The sequence below is a fragment of the Python bivittatus genome, unplaced genomic scaffold (genome assembly GCF_059951505.1).
Source record: "Python bivittatus isolate LINGU-HERP-01145 unplaced genomic scaffold, Pbiv_v1 ctg000980_np1212, whole genome shotgun sequence".
NCBI classification, from domain to species: Eukaryota; Metazoa; Chordata; class Lepidosauria; order Squamata; family Pythonidae; genus Python; species Python bivittatus.
In genome coordinates, this window is record NW_028277125.1 from 646298 (window position 1) to 657439 (window position 11142).

The following is an 11142-nucleotide window of genomic DNA, read 5'->3' on the forward strand; positions in this document are numbered from 1 at the left end:
AGCTCCTTGACTTCACCGACCTGAAGCGTTTGGGCCAGTGCCAGCTCGGCCCTAGAATCATCGGCAATCCGGCTTCCAGTCCCAGCCCCTCCTCTGGGGAGCTCTATGTGGAATGCCTTCCAACGAGAAAAGGAGCCTTCGGTTCGGGTGCTCTGGCCCGGTTTGCCGAGTGCTCTTAATGGAGCCTGGGGGGGCAAGGACTTGCAAGCAGTCTCAAATGAACTGCTGAACTCATCTTGCGAGGACTAGATGGGCCCCAACAGACCCAGGGGTCCCCGGCGTGAAACTCCAGTCGATTAGCTCCCCCATTTGGGCGAACGGTTTCCTCTGGGGAATGTCACGAGTGAGAGAAAGTCCTAGCAAGACTTGTGAAGACAAGGTCTCTGGATCCCCTCCGGCCACTTTCTGGAGCCTTCCTTCCCCCAGGAACAAGATGGGGTTGAGGTAAGGGCAGAAATGGGGGGATAAGCCCCCCCTCTATAGCACTGCTGACCTGGATCGAGCAATTCCTCCCTGCCTCCTTGCAGGGCCAAGCCAGCTGGTTTCTGCAGTTGACTTGGAGCCCTGCACCCAGCCCAAACCTGCCAGGTGGGAAGCAGCAACGGATTGTTCACCAGCACCTTTATTGCAACCGTTAGACCTGCCACTCGATGGGCATCAGCATGCTAGCAGAGTTGGCAAGCGGGCTTGTCCACCGCTCTGTCTGTGCTCGGTGAAGAGACCCTGCCCTGCCTCTCAGGAAAGGCTTCCATGCCAGAGAAGGCAAGTCTCTTCCAGGCAGGGTAGCCATCTGAATCAGCCACGTGGCTGCAGAAAGAGCCCCAGAAGCTCCTTGGGGCAACCAAGGGCACTGGACTGGTTCAGCAGGCCCAGGGCCCCTGTGAAATGCCCCTGCAGCTTCTGCCCCTTGGCGGGAGCCCTTTCCAGGGCCGCGGTCTGTAAGGCCAGCTGTCCCAGTCCCCTGCGAGGCAAGCTCCAAGTGCTGCCCGACCTCCTCCTGCTGCGTGGCGTTGCTGCCTACCGCCCCCCACCCTCCGTCCCCAAACTCACCCCCACCCGAAGAAGCTGAGGCATCCTTGCTCTGCTGGCCCGCACAGGGGTTTGGATGCTAGCCTCCAGCCTCTTTGGATGCCCAGCATGTTTTAGCAGGGGAACAGGTGGCAGGGTGGGCAGACCCAGTGCTCACGGCAAGGCTGCTCCAGTGCAGAGGCAGCCCCTGGGCAGGCTGGTGAGGGAGGGGCTCCAAAACGGAGGAGCCCCCTGAGGCAAGGATTCAAGCCTCTTGGCTAGGCGGGAGGGTGGGTTACTCAAAACTGCCCCCCCATAACCCCAACCCCAAATGATACTCTGGCAGGACCCAATTGTTTCTCTGGGGAGCGCCACTGCTGCCCCCCACAGCCACACATTAAGGGGCCCTTCCCTACCTACCCAGCCCAGCGGGTGACAGGCAATCCCCCAGGTGTGACTGGCTGGCCTTGAGGGCCCGTCCCCCTCCCTACTTGATTCGGCAGCTGTCGCTCAGCTGCCACAGCTGGATGGATGGCTTGGCTCTCTCGCTCTCTGCCAGAGGCCGCTCTCTTTATTGGTGGCTGTTAAGCCAGGCCGCCTGGCTGAAGTGCCCAGGCAAAGCGCAGCATTTGGGAGAGGAAAGTGTGGGAACAAGGGGGGGGCCCTGCAATCCCAGGGCAATCAGGGCCTGCCCCCCGCCACGGCCCCACAGCTGGCAAAGGCAGCCCGGGCTGCCAGTGGGAAGGGCAATTCAGGCGGGAAGGGGGGCTGCTTTCCAGGGGGGGCCTGGACGCCTGGGGCAATAAAAGAGGGGTGAGGGAGTTTTGCATCCTTCAAATGTCGGCCACAGTTTTGCAGGCTGGAGGCAAACTTTGGAAGCTCCGCTTGGGGGCAAAAGTTCAGTCTGGAGGCTGATTTGATTCCTGTGGCTGTGATAGATTTGACCATCTCTAGGAAGCAGGTCTTTGCTTTCTCCACCGAGGGTCCCTTTCCATCTCGCCTCTTGCAGAAGGGAGAAGCGGGGCGGCAGTCGAGGACTCCCCCCAGAAGAGCTGCATCTCCAGGGCTGAGCATTGGGCAGGAGGAAAGCCCCACAGCTGCCGCTGGATGCTCAGGTCGGGCCTGGCTGCTGCTCCCCCACGGCTCTGGCTGCCCCTTCCCTCCTCAGCTTTGCTGGGGCAGCTGGTCCAGGGATGCTCCTGTACGTGGGCCAGGGGCCGGGCCCGGGCCCCCAGGCCCTCCTTCCTTGGCTCCCTTGGGGCTTCTCTGTGTTCAACTTCCCTTTGGGGAGATGCCTGGCTGGGGACCTGTCCAAGAGCAAACATTTGGCTGGAGATGAGCGCTTCAGGGAGGAAGCTGGAGGAGGGCTGGAGGAGGTGCTCTCAAGAAAGAGGGTGACCCAGACATCAAAGCCCAACTTCCTGCTGTTCAGTGGTCCATTTTTCTTCTGCCAGTCAGTGGAACTGACCAGAATGCCTGGCAGGACTTGAACACTGGGTCCCAGGAGGGCATCTCCCCCCATGGATGCTGAGCAACCAAAGGTTGGGGCTGACCCTGTGCCAACACCCGTCTCCCCAGCTGTCTGAGCTGGGCCTTCCATGATCTCTCACTTGCCCCCCTCCTGGCCCACTCTCCTCGCCAGCCAGCCACAAGGGTCAGAGCCCAAGGCCTACCAGAAGGGAGCTTCCTGTCTCTCCTGGCCACGTGTGCCAGTCTGATTGCTGTTCAAAGAAGGGTTGGCAAGGAGAGGGGTGGGCGGCTGAGGTGCCTGCGGGGGCAGCGAGGCTCTTCAGGGGTGCTTTTTGCTCCCCCATCTGGCCCATGCTGCCCAGTGGGCTCTCATGCTCCTCCAGGGCCTTGGCAAAGGCTCCTCTTGGGGGGCGCACTGGCCTCTGGGCTTGCTGTGCCCAGCAGCTCTCTGGCCTGGCCTGCCCGGTTGCTCAGGGTGTTGGGACGAGGTGAGGGGCAAGCGGAAGAATTAAGAGCCTTCCAAGCCAGAGCAGAGTGGCCCTTTGAAGCAGACAGGATTAGCCTGTCCTTCCTGAGAGGAGAGGCTCAGGGTGCATTGCCTCTTCCCTGGAGGGAGGAAGGGGGTGCAGGCTGCACACCTTCCTGCTCCCTGCCACTTCTGCCGCTGCTGAGGTGGGGGAGTGCCAGCCCGAGCAGCTCCAGCCTCGCTGTGATCTCAGGCAGCTGCCTCGTGTCCTCTGGGGTGTCTCCTCAGGAGAACCAGGGCCTTCCTGCAGCCAGCTCCCTGCTGCCAAGGGGATGAGGCCCAACCCCTGCCTGCTATCCCTGGATCCTCTGACGGCAGGACTGGGTCCACACCACGCTCCTGGCCACGTCAGGGCAAGACGTAGCAGCTCATCCACCCAATCCCGTAAGCGTGGCAGATGGCAAGCTTGGGTAGGGTATTTTTTCCCCTAACATGTTCCCAGGAACCCAGCCCGAGTGGTCAGTGGATAGCGCTGTCCCCAGAAAAGGGGCTAATCCAGCAACCAGGTTCCTGCTGGATCCGGGACCAAGAGCCACAACCTGGCCATCCTGCTGGCTCACGTTTGGCCACCTGGAGGGCCCAGCCCCTGTTCCTGACTCCTGTGGCCTGCGTGCCCAGCCGGGCTCTGGACCTTGCCAGCTGTGCCACCGCAACGCTTTGGCTCAGTCCTCCAGAGGCCAGCTCCCCTGTGGGCACCTGCAGGGGCCAGAGCTGCCCTTCCGTGCCCGGACCGGCCTCCGCTCCACCTCCCTCCTGGGGGTCAGGCCGCGATGGGTGGGGCAAAAATCTGCTTTGCTCGCGCTCCTGCTCGGCTAGTTTTCCTTCCACCCGCACTGGTCCTGTGGCACACAAAGGCCCCCCGTGGGGGTCTTGCCCCCCCATGCCCTGCGCCTGGCTCCCGCGTGGCTTTCCACAGCCCCTCCCTTCCCAAGCCCAGCCGTGGACGATGAAGTGTCAAGAGAGGGCGCAGGGCCCAAGCGGCAGATGCTACCTGTGCCCTGGTGACCTCGGGTGTGTGGCTGACGCTTCAGGTGTCAGCCTGCAGGGGCTGTCAGCAGGCTCTTCGCCGCGCCTCCGCCTCCACAGCTTCATCCCGCTGCCCCTGCCTAGCCAGCCGGCCTGACCCTGGAAGGCCTTACTGCCTCTGGTGGCTGCTCCCGGGAGGGCTGGCCGGGCTGGTGGCTTGGTGGCCTGGATCTGGGGGCAATTCTTCTGTTGGCACTGCCGCATTGGCACCCTCGGAGTAACCTAGGTCCGAAGAAGGCAAACGGTAAGGAACGTGGGAGGGGGCCTCAGCTGTCACTGGGCTGGGGATGCTCACCCCCCCCCCCGTGCAATGGCCCTTGGTCCCGCCATCTGTCTGAGCAGCTGAGAAAAGGGCTTGGAAAATTCTGCAGAAAGAGTGGCCACAGGATTCCACCCTGGGGATGATGGGAATGGTAGTCCAACACCTATGGAGAGCCTCTCGCTGAGGAAAGAGGGTCAACAGCAATCCCAGGGAGGCCGAACCCTCCGGTAGTCTTGCTTGGTCATGTCCTAACCCTGGTAAAGTATTTTGCGGCTTCCTGTGTTGTGCAAACATCACCCTTTATCGTTCACTCAATTGTGCAAACTCAGAAGACGGAATACTTCAGCACCCAGGTGAAGCTTGTTGTGTGAACCCAGCCACTGTGTGCCACGCAAGCTCCAACGCTGGGTGCCCGCCACCGGTCCTGAGAACGGAGGCCATTCTGTCTTCCAGCAGTGTGGAGTCATTCAAGAGTCACAGGAGCTCTTGGATTCCCTGGCCATGTTCCGAAATCCCAGAGCCCTTGCCAGCTCCGACAGAAGAAAAGTGCGTGCCCCAGGTGCACACTTGGGGAGAACAGGAGGTTCATTTCCATCTTTCTCACAACCCCAGAAAGGATTGATTGATTTGATTTTAATCCTGCCTTTGTTTTTGGCCAACTCAAGGCCGCGTACATACCTCCCACCTCCCATCTTCTCCAGGATGCCCTGGGAGGTGGGCTGGGCTGAGAGAGTCACAGGCCAGGGCCACCCAGCCAGCTTTCATGGGTAAGAGAGGACCAGAAATCATGGTATCCGGGTTCCCAGCCCAGCACCTTCAACCCCTCCAAGAAATTCGCTAACTGTGGAACGAGGAGGTCAGAGGGAGAAGGTGAAGGCCCGCAGCTTATTGGGCCAGCATCTGCAGGGCCTGGAGCTGGCCAGAAATGAGCAGGCCCCAATCCAGCAGGAAGACCCCGACCACCTGCCCAGCCCCCAGCGTCTGGATCCACACTGGCCCCCTAGTCAGTCCTGGGCCTTTGGGGCTACACGGGCCCTCCCCCAACTCAACGGTAGGGCCCAGAGTGGGACATTGGCCAGGGGCCAGCCCAGGTGGGGGTTGTGGGGCTGCCACACCTCTTGTGCAGGGAGGGCCTGAAGAGCAAAATGGAGGCGGAGGAGCCCCCCCAGCCCCTCCTGCAGGGCCACGGCCCTTTGGCTGGGGGTGTGCGCCTGTGTGAATGCTCTTTTGAGCAGTTCCATTTATGCCAAGAATGTTTTCAGCTGGGGGGGCCCAGCCTCAAGCCTGGGCAATTCCTGGAAGCAGCGCTTGGCACGGGAGGACGAAGGGGACCTCCGGACTCGCGCGACCTCGTTTCGGACAGGCCAGCGCCCCCGCCCTTCCGAGGGTGGGAGAGGCGCCCCCGAGCACAGGGCTGGGGGAAGGCAGGGCGCCCGCCGCCGGGCGTCCCTTCCCCGCGCAACCCGGCTGGGGAGCGCCCGGGGCGCTGCCTTCCTGGCCTGCCTCGCTCGCCTGGGAAATTCGCCGGGGCTGCCCCTGCGCTGGCCGCGGCCCAAGCGGGGTGCTGCTAATCAGGTGCGCGGCCAGCCAAGGCCGGGGAGGCGGGACGGGAGCCAGCGCCGCCTGTCCGCGCCGCAGACGGTGGGAAAGCGCTGCGCCGCTGCACGCCCAGCGGCTGCCTTGGCGCGGCTCGAGGAGGGCCGGAGCGCAGCAAGAGAAGCCCCAGCGATCCCCTCAGGCAAGGCGGCAGGCAGGGACCGCCGCCGAAGCCGAGCAAGAGGTCTGCCCAGCGGGCAGCCTCCCTTGGGGCCCAACAGCGGAGGATCGGGGCCTCCCAGGGCGGAGAACCCTGCGCGTCCTCCCAGAGAGCCAAGGACAGGCGCTGCGGTGTGGGAGAGACCCTGGACTGAAGCTGGCGAGGGGGGGGATCTCCACAGCTGGCCAAAGGCTTGACCTCACTTTAGGACTACCTTCGGCGCCGGCTGCAGGAAGATCGCCTTCCTCTGCTCGCTGTTTGCAGGGCTCTTTGCTGAAATGAGCCGGTCCCGAGCAGGCACACGTTTCCCTGGTCCCTCTCAAATTCGGGGCACCTGCTGATCTTTCAGGAGGGCCAAGGAGCACCAGGCAGGATGGGCCAAGACCTGCAGCCGGGGAGGCCAGCCAGCCAGCAGCCGCCGTGGGTCATTCTGGGCAGGGTCTGGGCGTGTGGGGCTGAGGACAACGTTGCTCCTGGCTACCCTGCACTGGCTGCCTGCTGGCCATTGGTCCGATGGCCCGTGCAGGCTGTGTCCCTGGAAGGCAGAGACGCCCAGGAACCCTACAAGCGCTCTTAAGGGGAGGCCAGGCCCTGTGCACTTAGCCCCAAAGGCTTTCGGTCCAAAATCCCAATGACCGGGAGGGGGGGGAGTGGGGGGGCGGGGGAGGCAGGCAGAGGGGAAAAAATAGGGCAGTGTCTGCCAGAGAGCCAGTGTGGTGTCCAGTGTGGTGTCCTGGTTAAGGCATCTGCCTAGAAGCCAGGAGAGGTGAGTTCTAGTCCCGCTGTAGGCACGAAGCCAGCGGGGGTCCCTGGGCCAGACACACTCTCAACCCTAACCCTAACCCTAACCCGAAACCTTGCTGAGAAAACTCAGGGACTAGTCCAGGCGGTCTCCAGGAGTCAGCACTGACTCAGAGGCACTAAAAAAAAATGATCTGCAGGAAGACCGAGCGGAGCGGCTCCCCAAAGTGTGCTGGCTGCCTTTCTCTGGTGTGATCTGACAAAAGGGGGATGGAGAAAAACCAAGAGAATGAGGGGGCCAGATGTTTGGGGGGTGAGGCGGTTCAGCCCCCTCTCAGGATGGAGACTGGAGGGAAGACATCTGTTTGTGGCAGATGCCTCCCAGAGCAGCCCCAGGTCTGAAAGGTGGACCTCCTGAGAAGGTGGTGCTCCCCAGACGTTTGGGGCTGCGGCTCCCTGGCTGTGTTCACACAACATGCGTATTCCAAGTACTGTGCAAACCCTGAAACCCCTGGCCAAGAAGAGAAGCCCGCCCACCTCTCCCAGCCCAGCCCTAAAAGGGCGTTGCAGCAGCATCGGAACCAGCTGAGGAACCCCAACTTCCACCCCCACTCAGGGTGACCTGCCTGCTTGCCTCCTCCTTCCACTCCTGACAAGGGATTTCCTCAGCGCTGGGGCGGCGGCTGCTGCTGGAAGGCGGCTTTGCCGAACAAGAGAGTCAAGGACCTGGGTAGCTTCCCCCTCCTGCCCTGTAGCCCTCAGCTGCTCTAAAAACCTTTGCTTTTCCATTCTTCAGGGCCCTCTTTCTTGCAAAGCCAGGACCCAGGGATGGATCGCTGCTCCTTCTGAATTCTCCAGGACAGGACAAGGCTGGCCAGATCAAGCCTGTGTGAATGCAGCCAAGGAGTCCTCTGGGGATGGGGATAAAGGCCAAAGGGGACAGTTTGGGTTGAAGAGCATGTGGTGGGCCTGTGGCTTCCCCAGAAGGAGGGCTTGTCTGTCCTCCTCGCTTTTCCTTGGCCCAGAGATGGAGCATGTGCCTGGCAAGAGCCCCCTTGCCCCCCCGCCCCCTGGACATGGCACCGGCAGAGATCACCTCTGCCTGGAAAGCCGGGAGCAGCTGTCCCATGGAGCAGGCCTCCAGCAGTAGCAGGGGTGGGGGTGGGGGTGGGCAGGCATTCAGCCCTCCTCCTCTGACTGGTCTCTGGCACTCCATAGAAAGGGCTTCTCCTTGCCCGGTTCCTTCCTTCTCTGGGCTCCACCAGTCTAGCTCCCCAGCCTGGTGCTCTCAGCCCTACTGGACCAGGACCTTCAAGGTGGCTGGGCCTGAGCGAAGCCACTGCAGCAGAAACAGCTGGACTGGAATTCCGGAGGGGGCTGAGGGTTCTTATCAAGTGAGACGCCTCTGTTCATCAGCACACCAGAGCAGGAATGCCACGCCCTTGGGTGAAGGGGGTGGTTTTCACTGTGGCACCACCCTCTGCCCTCGGGGTCCACCATCTTCCTTGCCTTTTGCAGCCTTTTGCAGCCGAGGGCGGGCAAGTTGGTAGCCCTCTCTGGAGGGAGGTTATGCTGAATGAATGCATTTCTCCCCCCCCCCCAAGTCATAGGGGACAGCTGTCACTTGGTGTGTGCAGGCGGCTGGTGCTCTAAAAAGGGTGTCCTCCTGCGTGGGCTCGTGTCCATCATCTGTGCAAGAGGGGTAAGAATAGCAAGACAGCCAGCAAGCACCTTGTGGGCTTGTGTGTCAAGGAAGCACAGGCTGGCAGAGCAATCTGGACCCACGCGATCAGTCGTTAATCACTCCAAGACAGCTTTGCCTGGAATCCCCCTTTAACTGTCCAGGAAGGAGCAGCGGGGTGGGGTGGGAGGGAGACTCTGTGGGATGGGAAGGGGAAACAGGGAGAGATGTGGCCACATAGCAGCTCTAGGGCCTGGTGGGCACTCCTTGACTAACCCTCCCCCCATGGCATTCCTGCCCACCTGCTTGGGGTCACCCTGTGCAACCCCCTGGACTAACATGTAGAACAGAAGCCCGTGAGCAGAAGTGGTGGCAGCCCCCTCCCCCCAACTTGGAGGAGGGAGAAGGACGGCCCGGAGCAGCGGGTCTTTGTGACATGCAAAAGGGTGCCAAAAGGTGCTGTGTGTGCACGTTCAAACACGCCGGTGACTTTTCTTACATCCCGTAATTGGATTGTACGCCCAAGAGGAGGTGGCCACCATTTGAGGCAGAAGGGATGGGTGGGCAGCTGCACAGCCCCCAGCCTGGAAATCCTGTTTGCTGCTGGGCACACGGCCCACGAAGAGTCAGTCCTGCCGGGCTGCAGGAGTGCCCCGCGACGCTCGTAACCAAGCCCAGTCAAATGAGCATTGGCTGATCTGCACATCCACAGAGGCGATTCCCAAGTTGTGCTGACCCAAACAGGCTGGCAAGAAAAACTGGGTGGGGGGAAACGTGGCTGATCTTAGCGGCTTGCCTGCATAGATGAAGTGGCTCAGCTCAGCTCAGCTCAGCTCTTAACTTGGGTTCTTTTTTCTGGTTCAGCGTGTTGTGCGAACCCAGACAATGGATTAATGCAGTAACTGGGTTGAGCTGGGTGAAAGCAGCCCTCGGTGGCCCTCAGCTGCAAAGTGGGCTCTCTTGCCTGGCAGGACTAAAGGAGATACTTGTAAATCTCAGTTTTTGGAAGTAGATTCCAGCTGGAATCTGGACCTCGATCAGCCTCTTTTCTCCCCTCCCCTCCAGGAAGGCTTCAGAAGCTGGCTTGGTCCTTCTGCGTCTCTGGGGGGAGGTGGGAGGTTTTCTTCTCAAGACCACCGATGCGAGGGTTTCCACCGACCCAGGCCTGGGGAGGGCGGGGGAGAGGGGCTGTGGCCTCCGCTGCTATGGGGAGGGAGGGCCAGGCTGGGCCCCCATGCCAGCTCAGCTCAGCTCAGCCCAGCCCAGCCCAGCCCAGCCCAGCTGCCTGGGGAGGAGAGGAGATAAGAGGGGCTGGTTATCAGATGGTTTGTTTGTGGAGCTCAGGGCCTGGGCCTGCCTCCCACCCGCCCATTAACATTCCCCACTGCTGGGCCTTCTTATCGAGCAGAGGCGAGGGGGCGGTGGGGGAGGAGAGAAGGGGGGCTGCATGCATGCGCGCAGGATCTTGAGGTGAGTGGCCTCCATGCTGATGCAGTGTGCAAAGGGCACCAGCACAGCCCCTCTCCAGCCTGGAGCTTTAATTTAATTTATTGGATTTGTACAGCCGCCCAGTCCAAAATGATTCTGGGTGGCGCTCAGTGTTAGATAAAAAAGGCAATCAGCAAGAGAGACTGTAACTTGTTTGCTCAAGGCTCCATCCGCCCCAGCCTTTGCCAAGGAGGCCTGTCAAGGTCCCCCCAAGAGCTGTGGCCTCTTCCCTCGGGGAGGGGATTCTCCTCCTCTTTGCTCTGGGGCACGTGGCAGGGCAGGTGGCAGCCCCCTCTCTGCCCCATCAGACCAGGAGGTGGGAGGGTGATTCAGTGCCCATCTGCAAGACAACGGGGAAGCTCTCCCCCCCTCCTGTCACTACAGTTGAGTCAGGTTTGCTCCTCCCCCCTCCCCGGCCTGCACTAAAGAATGAGGCCCAGTGGCCCAACCCTCTTGGCCAGGCTGGCAGTGCCCAAGAGCAAAGCTAACTAGTACCAACTGCAGGCTGTGAGCATTCCCTGTCCGCCTCCAATTGGGGGGCTTTCAGAATACTCTGCCCCCCCAGAACTGCTCGGGTGTTCCGCCTCCCTCCACCTCCACGGGCAGCGGGCACCCCCTTTGGACATTTGCCACCTCCTCTGGGAGTGTTTTGGGAGCCCTCAGGGTCCTTGAAAAGGGAGGGTGCTTGCCGTAGTGGAAACCGGGGGGGGGGGGCAGTAAGGCCTCTGCCACAGCAGGAGTGTTGAGGAGGCGTGAAAAGCCCCCTCCTGTCTGCCAGCTGGGCTTCCAAGACCGTCGGACAGAGCAAGCGGGGGGAAGTGGGTGAGGGTGTGCAGGGACACCCTTCCCACAAAATGGGGCAGGGGCAGAAGGTGATGGTTCAGGAAGGGCCCCCTTTCTCGGGAGCTGCACGCTGTGCACCTCCCCTGCCTGCTCCCCCAGCCCAGGAGTCCAGAAGGGGATGGAGGGACCCTCATAGCAACCGGCTCCAGCTGCTCCTGGCAGGAAGGAAGGGCTAAATGCGGATTCTGCCTTAAGCCCTCCTGACGCCCCGGACTCGAACCCAGGAGCCCAAGCCCCTTAACTGGGGGGGGGGGAGAAAATGCTGCCAAGCAGCTCCCTCTCTTGGAGGATGCCGAGAGGTGTGTCGGGGCTCCCCCTGCCCGTTGCCGGGAGACTCTGTA